General features: G+C 33.8%; 1 protein-coding gene across 3 annotated transcripts in view; it reads right to left on the reverse strand.

Annotated features, from left to right (window-relative positions):
- LOC126808513 (lysine-specific demethylase 6A) overlaps positions 1–21,438 on the reverse strand; it is an 88,006-nt gene that overhangs the window by 58,171 nt on the left and 8,397 nt on the right. Inside the window, exon 1 of one of the 3 annotated variants that reach the window (XM_056102938.1) lies at positions 7,978–8,079. The exons of the other annotated variants lie outside the window; for them this stretch is intronic. The gene's annotated coding sequence lies outside the window, so the exon portion shown is untranslated. Of the gene's footprint in view, positions 1–7,977; positions 8,080–21,438 lie in introns of those variants that run through there. 3 annotated transcript variants of the gene reach the window in all.

Below are 21,438 nucleotides of genomic sequence, written 5' to 3' on the forward strand. Positions count from 1 at the left end.
TAAGCTATACAGTGTGCTTTTGGGGAAATTTTGCCCGGACAGTGGTGCTAAGGACAATGTATCGAACAAGAAATGGTTATTTTATAGCAATGAAAACGGCGCAAATTTCTTGAAATTTGTCGCAGTCTGTAATGGTTCCGAGAACAGAATTCTTATCCTGGCCAAGGAGGTAGTCTCTCAATCCCAGTCCCATTTCTTACATCTGCTTCCTCTAAGCCTCTACTTCAAACTTTTTTAATTCTATTTCGACAATAAACAAAACGGGACTTGAAATAGTTAAAAGAACGGTATAAAACTAGAGCAGGCCAACTGTATATATTTATCATAACATTGAAACTGTATACTGTATACACATATACACACATGATCTTAATTAGAGGAAATTACAAAGTGTAAATATTATCTTTAATACTTTGATAATCTACTTTTAGGTACTTAAACTTTAAGAGCTTCACATTTCATGTAAATTATTTAAAACATGCAGCATTTCATTTCTGAGACATACTTAAAGGAGCATTATGTAAGATTTAGATAAAGAGCTAGCCATTCTTGCTATAATAGTTCCAAAATAGATGATGTAAAATGAGTAATTTGATCATTTCATTCAAATTTCTTTATTGCTACCAAAGATATTAGTCTTTGAAGGTTTGACAAGACGTGAGCAATGATTTCAACCACCGTACTGGTTGTTCGAAGCTAAGTCTCGCTCCTCCATTTTTAGCTTAAATGAACTGTTCTAATCTATTTAATATCAGAGAAAACCGATGCCATCGAGAGTTGATTATGGCCTGGATAAGTTAATTAATGTCTAATTAATAATTTAGAAAACATTTCAGGCCTAAAGAAAGACCTGCAATAGGCAGATTTAGCTCTTGCATAATGTATGTTTAAAGGAGCTAAATCGCTAATATTTTGGACCTAGAAATTGACACAAATGGGTCACAACACACATAATGTAATATGAATGTACATGTATATAAACTGATTCAATTGTTTCTGTTTTTACTCTAATTTCAAATCAGTTATCAGTTATGTTCGACAAAATACGCCAGAAGTCTACACCAATAGTATTTATTGTGCATGCTCTCCAGATAAGAATATGGCATCACCGTTTGACATGAATTGTGGAATATATCCAGCCTCGTACTTCGAGTCTCTTGCTACAAATGGCACTGAAACGCATTGTGGTACACGATTCGCGTACCAATGGTAAAATGTTTATTTTGTCTTAAATATTGGTTATCAGAAGATCATTGTTGATTTAAATTGACAAATAATTTGTGTTTTTAATGTCAAAGATTTTGGATGAGTTAAGAGCCTTAGCTACTTTAAAGTGACATTGTTGCGTACGCTTAATCCGTGTGTGCTGTGCACTTGGCGACAGGGTTTAGTTTGATTGAGAATTCTTAACACAATAAAAGATGTTCTTCATTCAAAGGCACCCGCCAGATCCTTTACATATATTTCAGAAGTCAAAGATAATTTAATGTTATTAAGCGCATCTGAGTATTAAAAATAAATGTTGGGATGGGTTATTTGAAGAAGATAGCCGAGAAATGAAGGTGTGAAATCAATGTAAACTTATATTGGCAATAACTTTAAGTTGGAATTGATCTGACATACATGTACCAGAGTTTTAATCAATTGGATTTATTTATAAAAGATAAATAAAACATTTCCATCCACTGCGTTCACTTTAAGGGAAATACACGTAGGTGTGACAGAAGCACTTAAAATTTCACAAAGTTTCATCTTTTTAAGAAAACAGTTTTAGATTTCCTGTTGTTGTTATTGAACCAGCTGCTTGCTAGGGTAAAATAATTCCAACATGGCCGTTCTGTAGTTGATGTCTGCAACCATCAAAGTGTCTGTTCAGCATTGATTAAGCAGATGCTGTGCTGGAATTGGCCTCCTGGAGTTGAGAATTCAGATGGATCTGAAAACTAATCAGTTACAAGTTTTATGCAAGTCTGTCTGGGTTCGGGAAGGATGAATGGTTAGAGCATGTACTCTGTATCATAAGGTCTTTCATTGAGTCAACTGGCGTGGTTTTGATTCCCCGGTTGTACGTGACAAGGAGTAGGGTCGCCTGTCCAACCTCATAGGTTTTGTCCAGGTCTTCTGGTTTCCTCCCACTGCGAAAGTGAACTATTGAAATAAAATTGAACCATATGTTACTCCCGAAATGACCTTCTTTATGTCGAGTGGACGTTAAACCCCATCTCTCTCTCTCTCAAGACATATTTTTAATTCAATTACAATAATGACATTGTGTACGTCTGCGATGAACCTCATGGGTTTTCTCCAGGTCCTCCGGTTTTCTTCCACTGCTAAAGACTGCAACCGCAAGCGAATTATTGAAATAAAATTGATCCATATATTAGTCCCGAATTGATCTAGTTTGTGTTGAGTGGACATTAAACTCCCCTCCCTCTCTCTCTCTCTCTCTCTCTCTCTCTCTCTCTCCCCTCTCTCTCTCCCCCCTCTCTCTCTCTCCCCCCTCTCTCTCTCTCTTCTCTCTCCCTCCCCCTCTCTCCCCCTCTCTCTCTCTCCCTTCTCTCTCTCTCTCTATTTACATGTATATAGAAATTTCACATTTGTAGATTTATACATTCTGTTAATGATAAAAGTTGATGGTCTATAAATTATATACTGGTACATAGTTACACGGACATATAAAACTTTAGAATAATAATTAACTAATCTCTTTACTTCCAGAATAAACTAATCTATTTCTACCTCATTCTCTCACATATCTGTAAATATTTCTAACGTTTATCACTAACATAAACTTCAATCGGTTTTTAAATGATAAACACAGAATAATCATTATATGCTGTCAGTAAATTTATAATTATACAACAACCCCGATGGTTCATGTACAACAAGCTCCAATGGTTCATGTATATGTAGGTACAGTCCTGACAGTTCATGTATACTGTGTGTAGGTACAACAAGTCTGATGGTTCATGTATAACAAGCATGATGGTACATGTAGGTAGGCCTACAACAAGATCAACGGTTCATGTACATGTAGGTACAACAAGTCTGATGGTTCACGTAATAAAGTATGTTGTACTATTCTGGGCTCGTAAATTTTTGGATCAGAATGTTTTAATTAAGTACTATTGATAGTGTATGGTTTAATGAATTTTATTTATTCTAGCTTGTTTAGAGAGAGAGAGAGATTCATATCAAAACAAATGGATGAATCATTTGGAAAGTCTTCAGTACATGCTTGAATGTACATGTATGTATAACTGACAAAAAACTATATAACACTCACTTTTTCCCAAAATAAAAGTCACCTTAAATTATATTATATGCGCAAAAGAAAAGCTTATGTAAGTATTTCATGTATGTCAACCATACATTATGTGAGATTAGATAAAGGGCTGGTAGTTCTCACTATAAATAATAAAAACTAAATAATGTAAAGGGAATATGCTGAAAATTTCAGTCAAATTGATCCACTCTGAACCGAGAATTAAATGATTGAAATTTTGGCCTAGTCTCGATCATTATTACTAAAGTCTGTACGATAGTCTTGATTATCCATTTCATGATTAAATCATGAATGAAAGTTGAGCAGCAAATCGGATCATAATCCAGTAAATATCGCAGGCTAGCGACGTCATTGAGAGTTAATTATGGTCTGGATAAGTTAATTAATGTCTAATTAATAATTTAGATAACATTTCAGGACTAAAGAAAGACCTGCAATTGGCAGATTTAGTTCTTGTATAATGTATGTTGAATATCAACCTCCTGTCAAGAGCTGTGTTCATAAATCAAGCAATCTAGTTCTTATTCACCTAGTCCAGACTAATGACCTTACTGACTTGTACAGACAGAAAGGGGAAGGAAGAAAATGTTAATAAGAACAATGACACCATAATGTCTTGAAGCCATTAGTTCAAAAAGAACTAGAGGTAATATTGTCAACAAAACAAACAAAAAAAAATACGGCCACTTTTGATGTTCTATAATTGTGTAAGTCAGGGTATTTCACAACATTAATTCTGTAGAAATTGCATAAATCATGTTGCCTCGAATAGGTTGAAAGAAATAGTTCAGTCAACTCGGCAATATATCGTCAACCATTAAATCAGTTCAGTTAAAATCCGAAAACGTCATGAAATTGATTTTTCATGGAATGGAATGTATAGCCACGGGCTTTCGATACCATTACTTATTATATGTACGTGTTCATAGAGCAGACGGTTAAATTTCACACGTTGCATGTCGGTCATTCACCACGCGAATACACTGACAGCTCGTTCAACGATCTGAAGCTGATCTAATTCGGGTGATTATTGATCAAAACCGACTTCAGTTTGTTGGCTGTTCACCAAATAGAACCTGCTGTTGACCTATATATTATAATACTGCCCTCGTTACCCAAGAAGAATGTCATTATCTTTTCACCTATATGCAATGAATGACATACATGTACCGCACCATCAGTATTTCGACTATAGACAGGATATCTACCATTATTATAATCATATAGTTTTATTACATCTATGTATTAAATAAACTCAAAACTTGTTAAATAATTCGCCTTGTTGTAAGTCCGCAGTAAGCTTAATCTCTCATACCAATTCTTAATTTTTTACACTATACATTGTTGATTGCTGTCTTAAAAAAAAACTTTGCCACGCGGAGGACATTTCCCGAAAAATACAAATGACGCATTTGACTTTCTTTATGACAGAGAGAGAGAAGGAGAGAGAGAGGGAGAGAGAATGGGGGGAAGAGAGAGAGAGAAATGGGGTTTAACGTCCATCAATAATTCGCTTGCGCGTAAGGGTCTTTAGCAGTGGGAGGAAACCGAAGGACCCGGAGAAAACCCACGAGGTTGGACAGGCGACTCTTCTCCATGTCACGTACAACCGGGGATTCAAACCATGACAGGTGAGTCTATGACAGACGCGCACACCCTAACCATTCAGCCATCCAACCCCCCCAACTTTCTTTAAAATGAATATAACAAAACCACATTTTACAAACGATCTCTATACTATCAATTTGTTTTTCTCGAAGTTTGTAATTTCTACTAATTGGCAGATTAATTCAAACATCTCATAGTGGCCACATGGGGTTAGAAGTTCTTACAACTAAAATAAAATAATCAAATGTTATGTTTATCACATAAAATCATGTCATTTCTAGCTTTAAGGCTTTATATTCTATAACAACCAGACGTGATTATGACATTATGGGGAGATACACTTGATTTAAAAATATCATTCCAATTAAAAACACAGAGAATCTAAATATAGCGTGGATTAATGAGTACTTTTCCCTGTATTTCAGAGTACATTGTAAATGTCATATTGTACTATACGTGTAGGTCACATATTGTGTACGTAATTCCCTCTAAAGGATATAAACCTTGCTGAACAATTTATTAAACTATATTGATCTGATTTGTTACCGTGTAGTTCGGTTATTGAAAGGATTGGCTCTAAATCTTGTTGCCAAATACATGCAAATAAAGTCAGTTTGCTTTATTTCGAAACAAACATGCTGCTTATCTTAATTTCAATAATTCACTTGCGTGCAGGGACCCCCCACAGTTCCGTTCAGCAGGCGAATCCACCCTTTTCCACATGCAAACCCAGATCCAACCCAAGACTTGCATACATTACCACTTGTCCACAAAGCTCCTACCCCGCAAAAAATTAGACTATCGTTTCTAATATTTGTTTTAATTTCTCACATTACAAGCCATCAACCAACAATCAGTTGGTCTCTACTTCTACTTGACAATTTGTTATATTAAAATATAAATGATTTACCAATAACACTCTCAATGTCACCCATTACAATAATGGGGGTTGGACCGTCGGGGGAGGGGGGGTTGATGGCCGAATGGTTAGCATGTGCACTATATCATAAGGTCTGTCATTGAGACACTTTCAGTTAATAAATCAACAACTTTTACTTCTTCATTCTAGTGATGTTCCGAATTCCGATCATCAGTCAACTGGCATGGTTTCAATTCCCCGGTTGTACGTGACGAGGAGTAGGGTCACCTATCCAACCTTGTGGGTTTTCTCCGGTTTCCTCCCACTGTTAAAGACCCCTACGCGCAAGCGAATTATTGAAATAAAATTGAACCATGTGTTAGTCTCGAAATGACCTAGTTTGTGTGCACATGTACATACCTAAAGTTAGCATAATGAAGTAATAATAATAATAATAAGTTCTTTATTTTCAAAAGGGTGAAAAATTAGGCTTTGCAGCCTGTAAAGTGGTTTATTTTTTACCTGGGCCTATTTTTTATTTATTTATGTATTTATCTACCGTAAACATAGAAGTCCATGTACCCTATCTACTTTAATATACAATAATAGATATATACTAACACTGAAATGTACACACAAAGGTATAGTGTGTCATGTAATACATTATCTAGTGTGTTTGACCTATATTAAGACAACTCTAGTCTAACTGGTATTCACCAGTTGATATACGTCATCTACTAGACTAATATAATGTTTTTTATAATATAAAGGTTACCAGTGAATACATTGTATTGATGTGATTAGTTAATGGGGGGTTGGATGGCTGAATGGTTAGCATGTTCTCGCTGCGCTGTATCATAAGGCCCGTCATCGAGTCAACTGGCGTGGTTTCGAATCCCAGGTTGTACGTGACAAGTAGGGTCACCTATCCAACCTTGTGGGTTTTCTCCAGTTTCCTCCCACTGTTAAAGACCCCTACGCCCAAGCGAATTATTGAAATAAAATTAAACCATGTTAGTCCCGAAATAAACTAGTTTGTGTTGAGTGGATGTTAAACCCCATTTCTCTCTCTCTCTCTTTCTCTCTATTAGTTTATATGGGTAATCATAAGCCCGTGTAGACCTTTGCAATGATTTTTCTCGCAATCAATCAATTTGTGTCAAAACATGTGCTGCACAAATTAGAGACAAATTTTAACGCTTGCAATAGATTCAGCCTTGTTTAACATTCTTAATCGATTAAGAAGTATTGTGTAGGAATGATCAGACGAATCATTTTCTAAAAATTCCTGGTAGATGTGCTTCCGTGTTTTTTTTTTCAACCTGTAATGGTTTATACTTCCAGGGTAGGGTTTTTTTTCCATAGGAAAACATGATATAAGGGTTTTTTTTACGGGAATTCAGGGTTATTCTCATTTTACGTACATGTAAACATAGACAGTTTATAAGCAAGATAAAGTCCTCGACTTCGGTTATGATGAGAAAAGAAAGACTGAAGAAAATAACCCGAGAAAAAGAAAAACCGAGGCTTCAGAAAAAACCTCGGTTTTGCTTTATCTCAGGTTATTTTCTTGTCTTTCTTCCCCAGCATAACCTAGTTCAACCTTGTGCTTTATCCTACACATACAAATGTTGTCAATATATTCACAAGAAATTGAAAAACTCCATTATAGGCCATTAATTATCGTACATTGAGAATTCCACATATTCAAATATGTGAATACATCATGCATATGCATGTACATATATAATATTTGCTGTAAATGCAAATTTGATGATGCAGACAGGAAAAATTAAAATTACCCCAAACATTAAGACATACTTTTTTTTATAATTAATATATCTTTGATCAGTTGCCAAGATATTTAACCTAGTTGAGACATGTAGAGCTAGTCGTATTTTTAATATCATTTAAAGATCAAGTCACTGGTTAGGGAGACAAAGAAAGTTAGCCGAGTGGTAGTGTCTAGTGAGGCTAAAGGCCTGAACCAACAACAAACAATATGTAAAGATAAATCCAAGGAAGAGGTCTCTCTGCTGTATCCAAATCATCCACTCACATGGCTTATAGCTAAAAATAACTCTCTTTGTGCTGTGGTACACATCTCCCCTTCAAGTTCACTAGGTCATTCACACCAAAAAAAACTAAAATTTATTCCAATACAAAAATAATTCCAAAACAAAAACACAAGTGTATTTCTCTTCCAAAAATTAAAAGAACTTACTTCTAGGAGTATTTCTCACAGCTATTCACAATTTTTCCAAATAATCCAGATATTTTACTATGTAACTCACTGAGATGATTCTTTCACTTTAACTAGAGCTGAACAAAAGCCCACTCTGAGGTTGAAAGGTCATGTTACCATATATAGAAAGGATCATTGAGCATGCCCAGTGTATCTGTCTGGTCAAGAGAGGCGGAGCTAAACGTCAAGTGGGAATGATTTATTAGTATAGAAGTATTCAGAGTAATCTTGATTGACAGCAATGAGAGAAGTAAATTGTAATCTACATGTAGGCTACCTGATATTTTTATTTGACTGATGTATTATATCAAGTGTCAATCAACTTAATTGTCAATATAATAACAAAAAGAAGTGAAAATTTATTGACTGGAAATATCTAGTCAAGCCGTTAGAAAATCAGATAATTTAATAATAGGTATGCATATTGCTTAAATAACTCATCACGTATCCTTAAGGTTTATATATTTTTTTACCTTAATGAGGAAATAGCTCAAATATTCATTTCGTGAATATTACGAATATGTGAAATTCTCTTATTTCAATATAAATAATAAAATTTATAATATACAATTATCTATTATCCAGTAAAAAGCTCAAGGCCAAGTTTGTCTGTATTTGATGCTATATTGTAGACGAGTCTTGAGTTTCTTGGTGGGGGGGGGGCTAGAAGGCTGAATGGTTAGTGCATGTGCGCGCTGTATCATAAGGTCTGTTATTGAGTCAACTGGCGTTGTTTTGATTCCCCGTTTGAAGTTAGTCCCAAAATGACCTAGTTTGTGTCGAGTGGACGTTAAACCCCATTTTTCTCTCTCTCTTGAGTGTCTTTTTGGGTTCTTGATATGTTTCAACTTTTTTCACATTTTAACGAGTCAAGTTACTGAAAGACTGGTGCCGTCAAACAGTAGGCCAAGACAGTGGCGATACACCTACTTTTATTTCGAATTCTGACTGTCAAGGGTGCACATCAAACCTCTGATCTACATTAATGTTTCGATTGTGGAAGGAAATCATCCAATCACTTGATACCCGGTCGAGTAACAACGGCCCTCTTCTGAAGAGGAGCAGGCTTATCTACAAATTGCTATAACTCTACAACTATGGATCTTGTATCACAAACTCAGGACATTCAGGAGACCTCACTTCATCCTCATCCCCACCACCTCTGCCCTTCCTTCCTTCCCCAGGTCTAAAGGAAAAGACAGGAATGGAATACTATGGTCATTTTGAAACTTACATTCTGTTATCTGGGGTGTATTTTATACAGATGGCAGCTTTTCCATCTAGAATCCATATGAAGGTCCATGGTAAGGTCTTTTTTACATTCCTGCAAATTTGTACATGAGTCACTGCGGCGGCGTAGACCATATCTTCCATCCTATTTAAAGGAGGCATGTCTTTTAATTCATCCACCATAAACACGACTTATTCGTCAATTTAAATCAATATTATTGATGTTCTCTTTATCGTGAAAAGATGGGCTTCTTATATCCAATATTTAAGACACAATGAAAATTTTAAAATTCACAAACAATTGCATGCCAGAAAGCTGTCAAACGCCAAAGACGGACATTCAGTTTGGATTCTTCGCGTATATCGCCGAACATAACTGGTTAGAAATTGCAATAAAACGATTATATGCTTTGCGACCCATTTGTGTCCATTTCTAGGTGCCAAATATTAGCGATTTAGCTCCTTTAAACATGCATTATGCAAGAGCAAAATCTGCTTATTACAAGTCTTTCTTTAGGCCTGAAATGTTATCTAAATTATCAATTAGACATTAATTAACTTATCCAGACCATAATAAACTCTCGATGTCAAGGCTAGCCATCGATGTTGGCTGGATTAGATTCCTATATGCCGCTAACGGCCGTTGATAATTAAATCAGAAAAAGTGGATAATCAAGACTATGCTGTTTATATTAATGATTTTAAGAATGATGACCGAGACTATGTAAAAATTTCACCCGCTTCTTTCTCGGCTCATAGTGGATCAATTTGACTGAAATTTTCAGCAAATTACCTTTACACTATCTAGTTTTTAACTATTATAGCGAGAACTGCCATCTTTTTATCTTATCTCCCATAATGTATCTTTAAAAGTCCTCAAATATTAGGGAAAGGGGCCAGTAGGATTTTCATATTAAAGCTTTCTGCTCTTTTAGTCAGATTATTTCTGTACAGCTTCAAACAAAAGAGAAAAACGCAAAAGAATCCATAACATTATAAACACACAACACACCTCCCCGTAGGCTATAATATAGAATACTGATCCCATGTATTTGTACTCGATGCACTGTTTATAATAGGACGATACTTTTATTAATCAGAGTTCATTATTATCCGCTTCTGTAACCATGTTGTTTACTGGTTCGTATATAAATTAGTGCATCATGACCACATTACATACTGAATAGACAAATAGTTATGATGGTCTCAAGCTTTCACCTGTAAATATTTGATCAAATATCCTTGCGGGGGGGGGATGGCCAAATGATTAGCATGTGCGCGTTGTATCATAAGGTCTGTCATCGAGTCAACCGGCGTGGTTTCGATTCCCCATTTATACCTGACAAGGAGTAGGGTCGCCCGTCCAACCTCGTGGGTTTTCTCCGAGTCCTTCAGTTTCCTCCCACTGCTAAAGACCCCTACACGCAAGCAAATTATTGAAATAAAATTGTTAGTCCCGAAATGACCTAGTTTGTGTCGAGTGGACGTTAAAACCCCATTTCTCTCTCTCTCTCTCTTGATTCAATATCCTACTAGTGGGTTCCGACAAGGGTCACCTATACTGTTAAACCATGGGGTTTTGTTTAAAATTATCTGGGTCCAGTATATAGTCAACAGAGTCTGGTCTCCGATCAAAATACTGAAATAATAGGTTAATTCGTGGAATTGATGTTCCGGCCTATTTACCAATGAGTTATGGCAAAGAAATTATCAACCAATCTCAAAGTTGGCCGTTTAAATGAGAGAGAGAAATGGGGTTTAACGTCCACTCAACACAAACTAGGTCATTTCAGGACTAAATATGTTTCAATTTTATTTCAATAATTCGCTTGCGCGTATGGGTCTTTAGCAGTGGGAGGAAACCGAGGACCCAGAGTAAACCCACCACGCCAGTTGACTCAATGACAAGAACTTATGATACCACGCGCACGCACTAACCAATCGGCCATCCAACCAAGACTTGGAACTGTATGCAAGCGATTGCAGGCCAATGGAATTGACATATCTGCACATGTACCTATTAGTGCAGTCTTGTAACACTTAACATTCACTCAAAACATGACCAGTTAAATCTAATTAAGGGGATGTAACTCTTAACATCCATCAAAACATGGCTAATTATATGCGGGGTAGGGGGGCTTACGCCAAGAATCGTATAAAAAATTTATTACTGCTGGCATTAATCAAACATACATTATGCAAGAGCTAAATCTGCCTATTTCAGGTCTTTCTTTAGGCCTGAAATGTTATCTAAATTATTAATTAGACATTAATTAACTTATCCAGACCATAATCAACTCTAGATAGCATCGTGGATTTTGAGCCATTTACTGCATAACTTTCCTTCACGATTTAACGATTAAATGGATAATCAAGACTATGCTGTTTTTCGTACTGACTATAGTAATGATGATTGAGGCTAGGCGGAAATTTCAACCGCTTAGTTCTCAGTTCATAGTGGATCAATTTGAATGAAATTTTCAGCAAATTGCCTTTACAGTATCTAGTTTTTAACTATTATAGTGAGAACTGTCAACATGTTATCGAATCTCACATCATGTATCTTTAAGTGTAACAAATTTACGTACATGTTATTAATAATTTTTACAACGAATGACACATACATCTGAAGCGAGTAAATCATTTGAGCTTGACGGTTGCGTCGTATCAACAGGACCATTTACTATTACAAGACGCTAATTAGTTACTGACGGCAACAACTATGACGTAATTATCAGAAATCGTTACACACGAAAAACAAACCAGATAAATATTAAGTAAATTGTTGCAGCTGGACTGTCCACATAATTATCAGGCCCTGAGTTCAGAAAGCATTCTTAGACTTAAGTTAAGATTTTATACTAAAAATTGTTCGCCATATTTTAACTAAACTATAGCCCTTTATAAAACTTCTTTTGTTTTAATGTATCAATACATCAATAAGAAACTATGTGCAGATTTTTATGTTTCTGGATCGAAGATATTTCTCTAAATGACCTGTTCTGCACCGAGTGTGAAAATGAAGATGGGCATACAGCATGCAGTATGCTTTGAGGGACATTTTGCTCCGTCAGTGGCCTACTCTTATATCGAATTCCAACTGTCAAGGGTTCTTTTACGTCCACGCCAATGTGTATACAGGACCTGATTTTTTTGCCTCATCCTAACAACTAGACACTGTACATCGTTGTCAGGCCCTTTGTCCTGCACCACTGACAAGTGAAACCAAGCCGTAAAATCCAGAGCCAACGTCTTACACACTGAGCCACAATAAATTACATCTAATCTCAAGACATTCCTTCTGTACTCGAAAAGAAATTCTGAGACTCAATATATACCGGCTGCATCTCTTGGGAATATTCTAAAATTATCGCTTAGTCATCGATCTTATCAACTGCCCATTTATATATTCATCAAAGCTGGTCTACGGGACTTCCTAACAGCAGAAATTTCCATACTTGATGAAACCCAGTTTATAAATGTCAATTAACTTTTATCATTTGGATTTAAATTAAAATAAATGAGCGGTTTGACTCATGCTTCAAGTAAATAATGTATATTTTAAAGCTTCTAGAAGAAGAGTAATCTGCTTGTACCAGACACACTTTCGCATTTATTTCTCGATAAATATGCACTAACTGTTTCCAAATTCATACCATCATAATAGTTAACAACTATATTTAGATCATTTCATTAGGTTATTTCCTGGTTTTAATAATGTTTAAAGCAGCTAAAAATCATTGGATTAAGAGAGAGAGAGAGAGAGAGAGAAATGGGGTTTAACGTCCACTCGACACAAACTAGGTCATTTCGGGACTAACATATGGTTTAATTTTATTTCAATAATTTGCTTGCACGTAGGGGTCTTTAGCAGTGGGAGGTTGGACAGGCTACCCTACTACTTGCCACGTACAACCGGGGATTTGAAACCAAGCCAGTCGACTCAATGACAGACTTTATGATACAGCGCGCGCACGCTAACCATTCAGCCATCCACCCCCCCCCCCCCTTTGGATTAAGTCAAAATAATATAATGAATTGATTGACTGGACAGGATCCACATTATTGAAATTATGTTTACAAAGATTAAAGATATATTCCAGCATACAAACTGGGTGATTTGATGATATATTTGGACTAAAAACATATTCAAACTAATTAATCCATTAATCCATTAATCCATTATACTGTATACATCCATTATTATACATTTCTTACTTATAGAGCTTCAAATTGTTTATTTTGTCTATATCAAATTTATGGCTTTGTTGCTCCCTGACTATTGTTAACCACTGATTATTGTTAACCCCTATCAATTAACTAATATTTAAGTTTTAATTATCCTTTGATCAATTTATACATTATTATAAATTTCTTATTAATAGGGCTTCAAATTGTGTTTATTTTGTCTATATCAAATATATGGCTTTGTTGCTCCCTGGTCACTGTTAACCCCCATCAATTAACTATATTTAAGTTTTAATTATCCTTTGATCAATTTAACTATTATCTTGTATTATAACAGCATTTATCTATGGCTTCTTTTTTGTTTTACTATAAATATCACCTCGGACGTAAAATACAACTAACTCATCATCATTAACCAAATATCATTTGTGCTTGATAACGATAAGAGAATACTTGTCGAAACGTCGTGCTATACTTATAAACCAGTGATTGTATTTCCATATAAACTGTGTTGTGTTTTTAATGTGTTCAATCGCTAAATGCCACTCAAGGATTATAATCCATTAAAATTTTGCTTCAAATCCTTTTCAAAACATTGTATTCGTGAAGAAATACCCCTGCTGTAAAAAATCTATTAAAAGAAGTCATGCTCATGTCACGTCTCTTGGCTTTCGGGGTACCTACACATGTAGCAACGGGAGCGAAGCCAGAGGAGAATTCATCGCATATACAAGACAATGTTGTCTTCAATCGCTGTCCATTTATCATAAATATCAAAGCCTAATTAAAATCTCGGATTAGCCTATTTACTTCATAACTTTCCTTCACGATTTAACGATTAAATGGATAATCGAGACTATGCTGTTTATCGTACTTTTAGTAATGACGATCGAAATTTTCAGCAAATTGCCTTTACATTATCTAGTTATTAACTATTATAGTGAGAACTGCCAACTCGTTATCGAATCTCCCATAATGTATCTTTATTCATTCATATTAATAATTATTCCTTACAGATATTAATAATTATTCCTTACAGATATTAGTAATTATTCCTTACAGATATTAATAATTATTCCTTACAGATAATATTAATTATTCCTTACAGATATTAATAATAATTCCTTACAGATAATATTAATTATTCCTTACAGATATTAATAATTATTCCTTACAGATAATATTAATTATTCCTTACAGATATTAGTAATTATTCCTTACAGATATTAATAATTATTCCTTACAGATAATATTAATTATTCCTTACAGATAATATTAATTATTCCTTACAGATATTAATAATTATTCCTTACAGATAATATTAATTATTCCTTACAGATAATATTAGTAATTATTCCTTACAGATATTAATAATTATTCCTTACAGATAATATTAATTATTCCTTACAGATAATGTTAGTAATTATTCCTTACAGATATTAATAATTATTCCTTACAGATAATATTAATTATTCCTTACAGATAATATTAATTATTCCTTACAGATATTAATAATTATTCCTTACAGATAATATTAATTATTCCTTACAGATAATATTAGTAATTATTCCTTACAGATATTAATAATTATTCCTTACAGATAATATTAATTATTCCTTACAGATAATGTTAGTAATTATTCCTTACAGATATTAATAATTATTCCTTACAGATAATATTAATTATTCCTTACAGATAATATTAATTATTCCTTACAGATATTAATAATTATTCCTTACAGATAATATTAATTATTCCTTACAGATAATATTAATTATTCCTTACAGATATTAATAATTATTCCTTACAGATAATATTAATTATTCCTTACAGATAATATTAATTATTCCTTACAGATATTAATAATTATTCCTTACAGATATTAATAATTATTCCTTACAGATAATATTAAAAATAATTCCTTACAGATAATAATAATAATAATTCCTTATAGATAATATCAGTAATTATTCCTTACAGATAATAATAATTATTCCTTACAGATAATATTAATAATAATTCCTTACAGATAATATTATTAGTAATTATTCCTTGCAGATAATATTAGTAATTAATTAATAATTATTCCTTACAGATCACGTGACTCCTAATAAAATGCACACCGTAACCTCTAATATAACGACTTTGTTTACAATGAACATGTCACGTTCTTCGAGCAAAAAAAAAAAAAACATAACAAAACATAAAAATAAATGAACACAGAATATTTTCACTTCGTAAACAGACATATTATCCATAAACTATTGTTTATCAAAGACATCAAGACCATCTAGATAGAAATTAATTTTCATTTTTTTTAATCCAAGGCTAACAGTAATTACATTGTGTAATTTGTCTCACGTCTAGTGATCACGTTTCAATAACTAAGTCGGGGGCTTGTCGACCAATTCTGCCCACAAAGTTTTAAAAACATCCCAGCAAGTTGAAATTGATCATTCTTCAACTGTTTTCACAATCAAGTTCAAAGGATTGAGATAAAGATAGGTTGCCAGGCAACAAAACATACGCCTGGGCAGTCAACAAGAGTTGTCGCATATTTTTCTATTGTTGGTAATGAAACGTTTATAATACACTAAAATCTGATTAAGATTAACAACTCATTAAGTAATTATCAGAAAATCATTAGAAATTGTTTGGCTTTTAGTTCTGTCCCATGCTAACATTTAGTACACGAAATATTTAATATCATCGATTTAGCTGTTCAAGTTATAAAAATTCATTGAAAATCAATATACTTGTTCGTCTCAATACCTTTAACTCTGTGTATCAATCTGAAGTCAATCCGATGATAACTTTAGCCTCTACAGCGTCCAGGGGATATTTCAAAGTGATCAAGTGCAATAGTTGACAATATATGACCACATTTCAATGTGGGTGTATAAAAATGTAAACACTTTTATGGGGGAAGATTAAACAGGGTTGCCTTCCTTATGCTGAAATCAACAATTCCAGCAACACTGATTAAAATAGCCAGGCAAAGCATTGAAAAATGCCCACATAGCAGCTGCTTATCCGATAAGAAAACTTGGATGTTAACTAAATTCAATAAGGATCTAGGATCCTTCAAGAAATTATTATCTCTATCGTTTAATGTAATCTGTAGAGTGTTCACAAGTAATTGTGGAGGAGAAAGCTAAGGAAAGGATGGCAACAATATACAACAACATAACAATATACAACAACATAACAATATACAACAACATAACAATATACAACAACATAACAATATACAACAACATAAACATAACAATATACAACAATATAACAATATACAACAACATAACAGGAGCGACCGAAATTGTCTAATGACAATAGGAATTCAACTTCACGGCAATTATTCAACAACAAAAATACATAGGACGACAAAAACACAGTTTTCATGAATATGAAAAATGAATATATTGAAAATTTAATTCAAATTACTTCATTATGAGCAAAGTTATGACTGTTTGAAGATGTAGCATCGACTGTTTATTATCGTAGCAAAAGTACTTGACAATCGAGGCTAAGTCTTGATTATCCACTTTTATTGTTAAATATTTAAATCTTGCTGGTGTTCTAATCCGTTTAAATCTCTGCCATCTGATTGTCTAGAGAGTTGATTATAGGCTTGTCATGTTAATAAATGTTTAATTATTAATTTATATAACATTTGAATTCAAAATTATGACCTACAATAGGCAGATTTAGCTCTTACATAATGCATGTTTAGCTTTTATATAATGCGTGTTTAATACAATCATGTGAATAAACTGAAGATGTCACGATATCTTGTCCTTAAATCCTGTCGAGTTGACCAGTCAGGTCATGTTGGTCCCACCTATTTATATCAATCAATATTTGTACCAGATAATTTATAATACTCAAATCATTGTTATAATTTATTATGACCTAATTCTATGCCTTGACCTAATTATATCACTTATTTATATAGTACAAGTCTTATAAATATGATTAGCCGTGTTTTAGGAACGTAGTAATTTGATTGGTTGTAGATATAGGTTAGTTATTGATCACATGTGTTATCTATTGTATCAACACAATTATAGACCAACCTGACACCTCTAATCCTATAAATAATCAAATTTCTGTCTTCTACATTCATATTTCAATCTAACAGAAAAAATTTTTTTTTTTTTTTTTTCAATCAATCAGTTTATATTAATCAGTTAAAATAAAATGATATGCCACTTTATGATTGCATTTAAAGATACATTGTCCTGAAAGTACTTATCGGGTGGTTATTTCCAATAAAAGTATGGTAAATATGTAAAGTATAGACACCCAATCTTAATAGAAAAATACTGGATTACCCGAAAAACACTCATGGGGCAAGCACTAACTGGCAATCCGAGTGTTATCTGCCAGCTGGTTAAGCGGTTTGGTGAACAATGAGTAGTGTCTTGAACATTAAACATCACAAAGAATAAAAAAAACTTCTCTCTTGTAAAATTGAACTTCTTACAAACTTTGACAACCAGAAATATCAAAATGGAAGCTAATTATATAACTTATCAGGATAGATCATTTCATACAAGGGGGGTGGCAGCAAAGCGTGTCTATCATAACAGTGTGTGGCTCTTTTACAACAATTCAAATTTTGTGTATAAGATATTACTCTCAAACCCAATAATAGCGTTTGGACGTTTAAGCATGTGGTCGGTTATTTAGTTCCCTTCATGTTTTAAATATGATTAGGGAAATGGTTCGGAGAGAGAGAGAGAGAAATGGGTTTAACAGCCACTCGACACAGACTAGGTCATTTCAGGACTAACATATGGTTTAATTTTATTTCAATAATTCGCTTGCACGTAAGGGTCTTTAGCAGTGGGAGGAAATCGGAGGACCCAGAGAAAACCCACGAGGTTGGACAGGCGACCCTACTCCTTGTCACGTACGGGAAATGGTTGGGATGATTTTCTATTGAACACAGTTGCAGAACAAAAAGAATGACTATTATTTTACGGGCCTTGAATTTCATATTTTAACAATTTTAGCATTTCTTGATAAACTTAAGCGGTCCTTTCATTTAAAATCGGCATTCTGCAGTCGTCAAGATAAATCCATAAACACCTATGTATTTTATATTTTATTTGGCAAAAATAAATAGCCGATACCATTGAAGTATTTTGATTTTATAAATTCATTCATTGATAAATACCAAAAATTATCAACAAACCATACCGCCCATCGATTCATTTATCGTCAGATACTTTCATTTCTTTCGATTTATCTTCATATATTTCCGTTGTGCAAGAACTGTTTAGAATTATTTAATCGTGCGTCTCCATAACACCATTAACTTTGGAAGGGGGGGGGGGGGTGGATGGCCGAATGGTTAGCACGTGCACGCTGTATTATACGGCCTGTCATTGAGTCAACTGGCGGGGTTTCGATTCACCGGTTATAAGTGACAAGGAGTAGGGTCGCCTTTCCATCCTCGTGGGTTTTCTCCGGATCCTCCGGTTTCCTCCCACTGCTAAAGACCCCTACGCGCAAGCGAATTATTGAAATAAAATTGAACTATGTGTTAGTCCCGAAATGACCTGGTTTGTGTCGAGTGGACGTTAAACCCCATTTCTTTCTCTCATTAACTTTTGAAAATCACAGGGCAATACACGTATATCCATACAATTGTAATAACGAGTAGACTGCCAATCAATTGTTTTCGAATTAATCTCCAATGTTATTGTCTTCCGTTGATATTTTTGTTGCACAAATTCAAACGATTGAAAAGGATGTGCATTGTTTTGACTCCCAACCTCTTTCAAAATATTACGAAGGTTTCACTTGTCCAATGTTTTGATTAACAAGCAAAATCACTGAATTTTCATGAGATAATCTTTTTTATTTGTTGGGATGTTTGATTGTGCACTGGATTTTAACGGGATGTGATTTCAAACACACAGGTAAGTTTATAATAACCATAAATAATTAGTTCGTTCACAATCAAAGAAATTTGTTTAAAATTTACGACAGTTTAGACAGTAAATAATAATCTATATAACATTTGAAGACAAAATAAAAACCTGTCATAGTGTATCTTTAAATTAAAAAAAATAGACAGTAATTAATAATTTATATAACATTTGAAGCCAAAATAAAAACCTGTCATAGTGTATCTTTAAATTAAAAAAAATAGACAGTAATTAATAATTTATATAACATTTGAAACCAAAATAAAATCCTGTCATAGCTATTAAATAATGTATCTTTAAATTAAATTTTAAAAATGAATACTAAGACTTCTCCTCTAAACATCACTAATAAGAAAAAGGATGCACATGGAAAAATTCAAAATCATTTCCTCAAATTGAATCCTTCCTGATTTATTAATAATTTCCTAGTCATACATTGATAAATATTGGTCATGAAGCATTACATAATTCATGTCACATGACAAGTATTGTTTACATGAACAAAGAACAGATTGATGATCCTTAACACATTGTTATAATTCACGTGATTAAACTGAAAGTGTTATCTGAAGTAGAATTGACTAATTTTGTGTAATGTCCTTTATAATAATTAATGTATACACTTCTTCCGTCTCATGACCTTAAATACTGTGTATCAATTTAAAGTAGCTTAGTCTCTAACTCAATATCTTCCAAAATCTTCTAAATTGAAAACACGATTTATTTGTCGGTTTAAATCAACATTGATGTTGAAATCTTACCGGGAAAAGATGGCCTTCTGATATCCAATATTTAAGACAAAATAAACATTTTACAATTGGTACACGAATCATGTACCATAACGCGTTTCAGCGCTATTTGTAATAAGGGACTCGAAAAACGAGACTAGGCATATTCCACAAGTCATGTCAAACGGGGACGCTTTATTCATATCTGGAGAGCAAGCCCAAAAAATATTATCGGCCTAGACTGGAATAACCAGACGCTAGAGATTGAAATACGATTGAGAATACTGGCATATTTCGCCGAACCTAACTGATTAAAAATTACAGTAAAAACAGAAACGTTTGAATGTAAATCAATTTATATACATTCATATTACATTATTGTATGCATTGCGATCCATTTGTAGGTCCCAAATATTAGCGACTTAGCTCCTTTAAAGTCAATCAGACATTAACTTTAGCCTAATTGTGGACGCCCTACCCACGGGTGTGGTGCGGCGACTATACACGACCACATTTCAATGTGGGCTAGGGTTGGGCGATAACCGGTTTTTCGGTATATATCGTGATAAAATCATCGCCGATTTTATCATATATGTATCAGACTTATTTAAAAATATCGAAAAAACGCTGTCCATTCATCATAAATATCAAAGCCTAAGTAAATTCTTGGATTATCCCCTGCCCACGTCTTTTTCCATGTTTTTTATCTCGGAAACTGTTGTAGGTTTAATTCTCTCACTCCTTCCACGTCATCTCAACATATACCTCAAGCTCTCCCTAACGCCAATTAGTGACATCCTCTCATTCTTGTCCCATGGGTGCTCCGTTGGTGTTTTTGATGGAATCCAGTATTTTTCTAGTAAGATTGGGTGTCTCTACTTGCCATATATATATACCAAAATTGCCATACTTTTATTGGAAATAACCACCCGATAAATACTTTTATTGCAAATAACCACCCGAAAAATACTTTTGTGAGAGAGTATCTTTAAGGAATAAGTGTGTATTGAAAGTTTTGTTTGATAAGAATATAAATACAAACAACTAACACTGTAACCCAGGTATCATTTAATCTTGTGTCTTTAACACTAATTTCTTTCACATTCATTCAATATAAAATCTTGTAAAAATCATTTAAAATCACCCCAATTCATCTAACTTGTACATGTGTTTAGTTTAAAGCTGACTAATTAATTTTGATAATACATGCAAAATATTTTTATTTATGTTGTTTCTATGCTTAAATCAAAGAGGCAACGACACATTTTCAAAAACACCATATTAAAAAGGCATATTATGGTTTTGTCATCATTTGTAAATACCATGACGAGGTTATCTGTCAAACTTATAACCGT

This window comes from Patella vulgata, chromosome 1, assembly GCF_932274485.2.
Source record: "Patella vulgata chromosome 1, xgPatVulg1.2, whole genome shotgun sequence".
Taxonomy (NCBI): Eukaryota; Metazoa; Mollusca; class Gastropoda; family Patellidae; genus Patella; species Patella vulgata.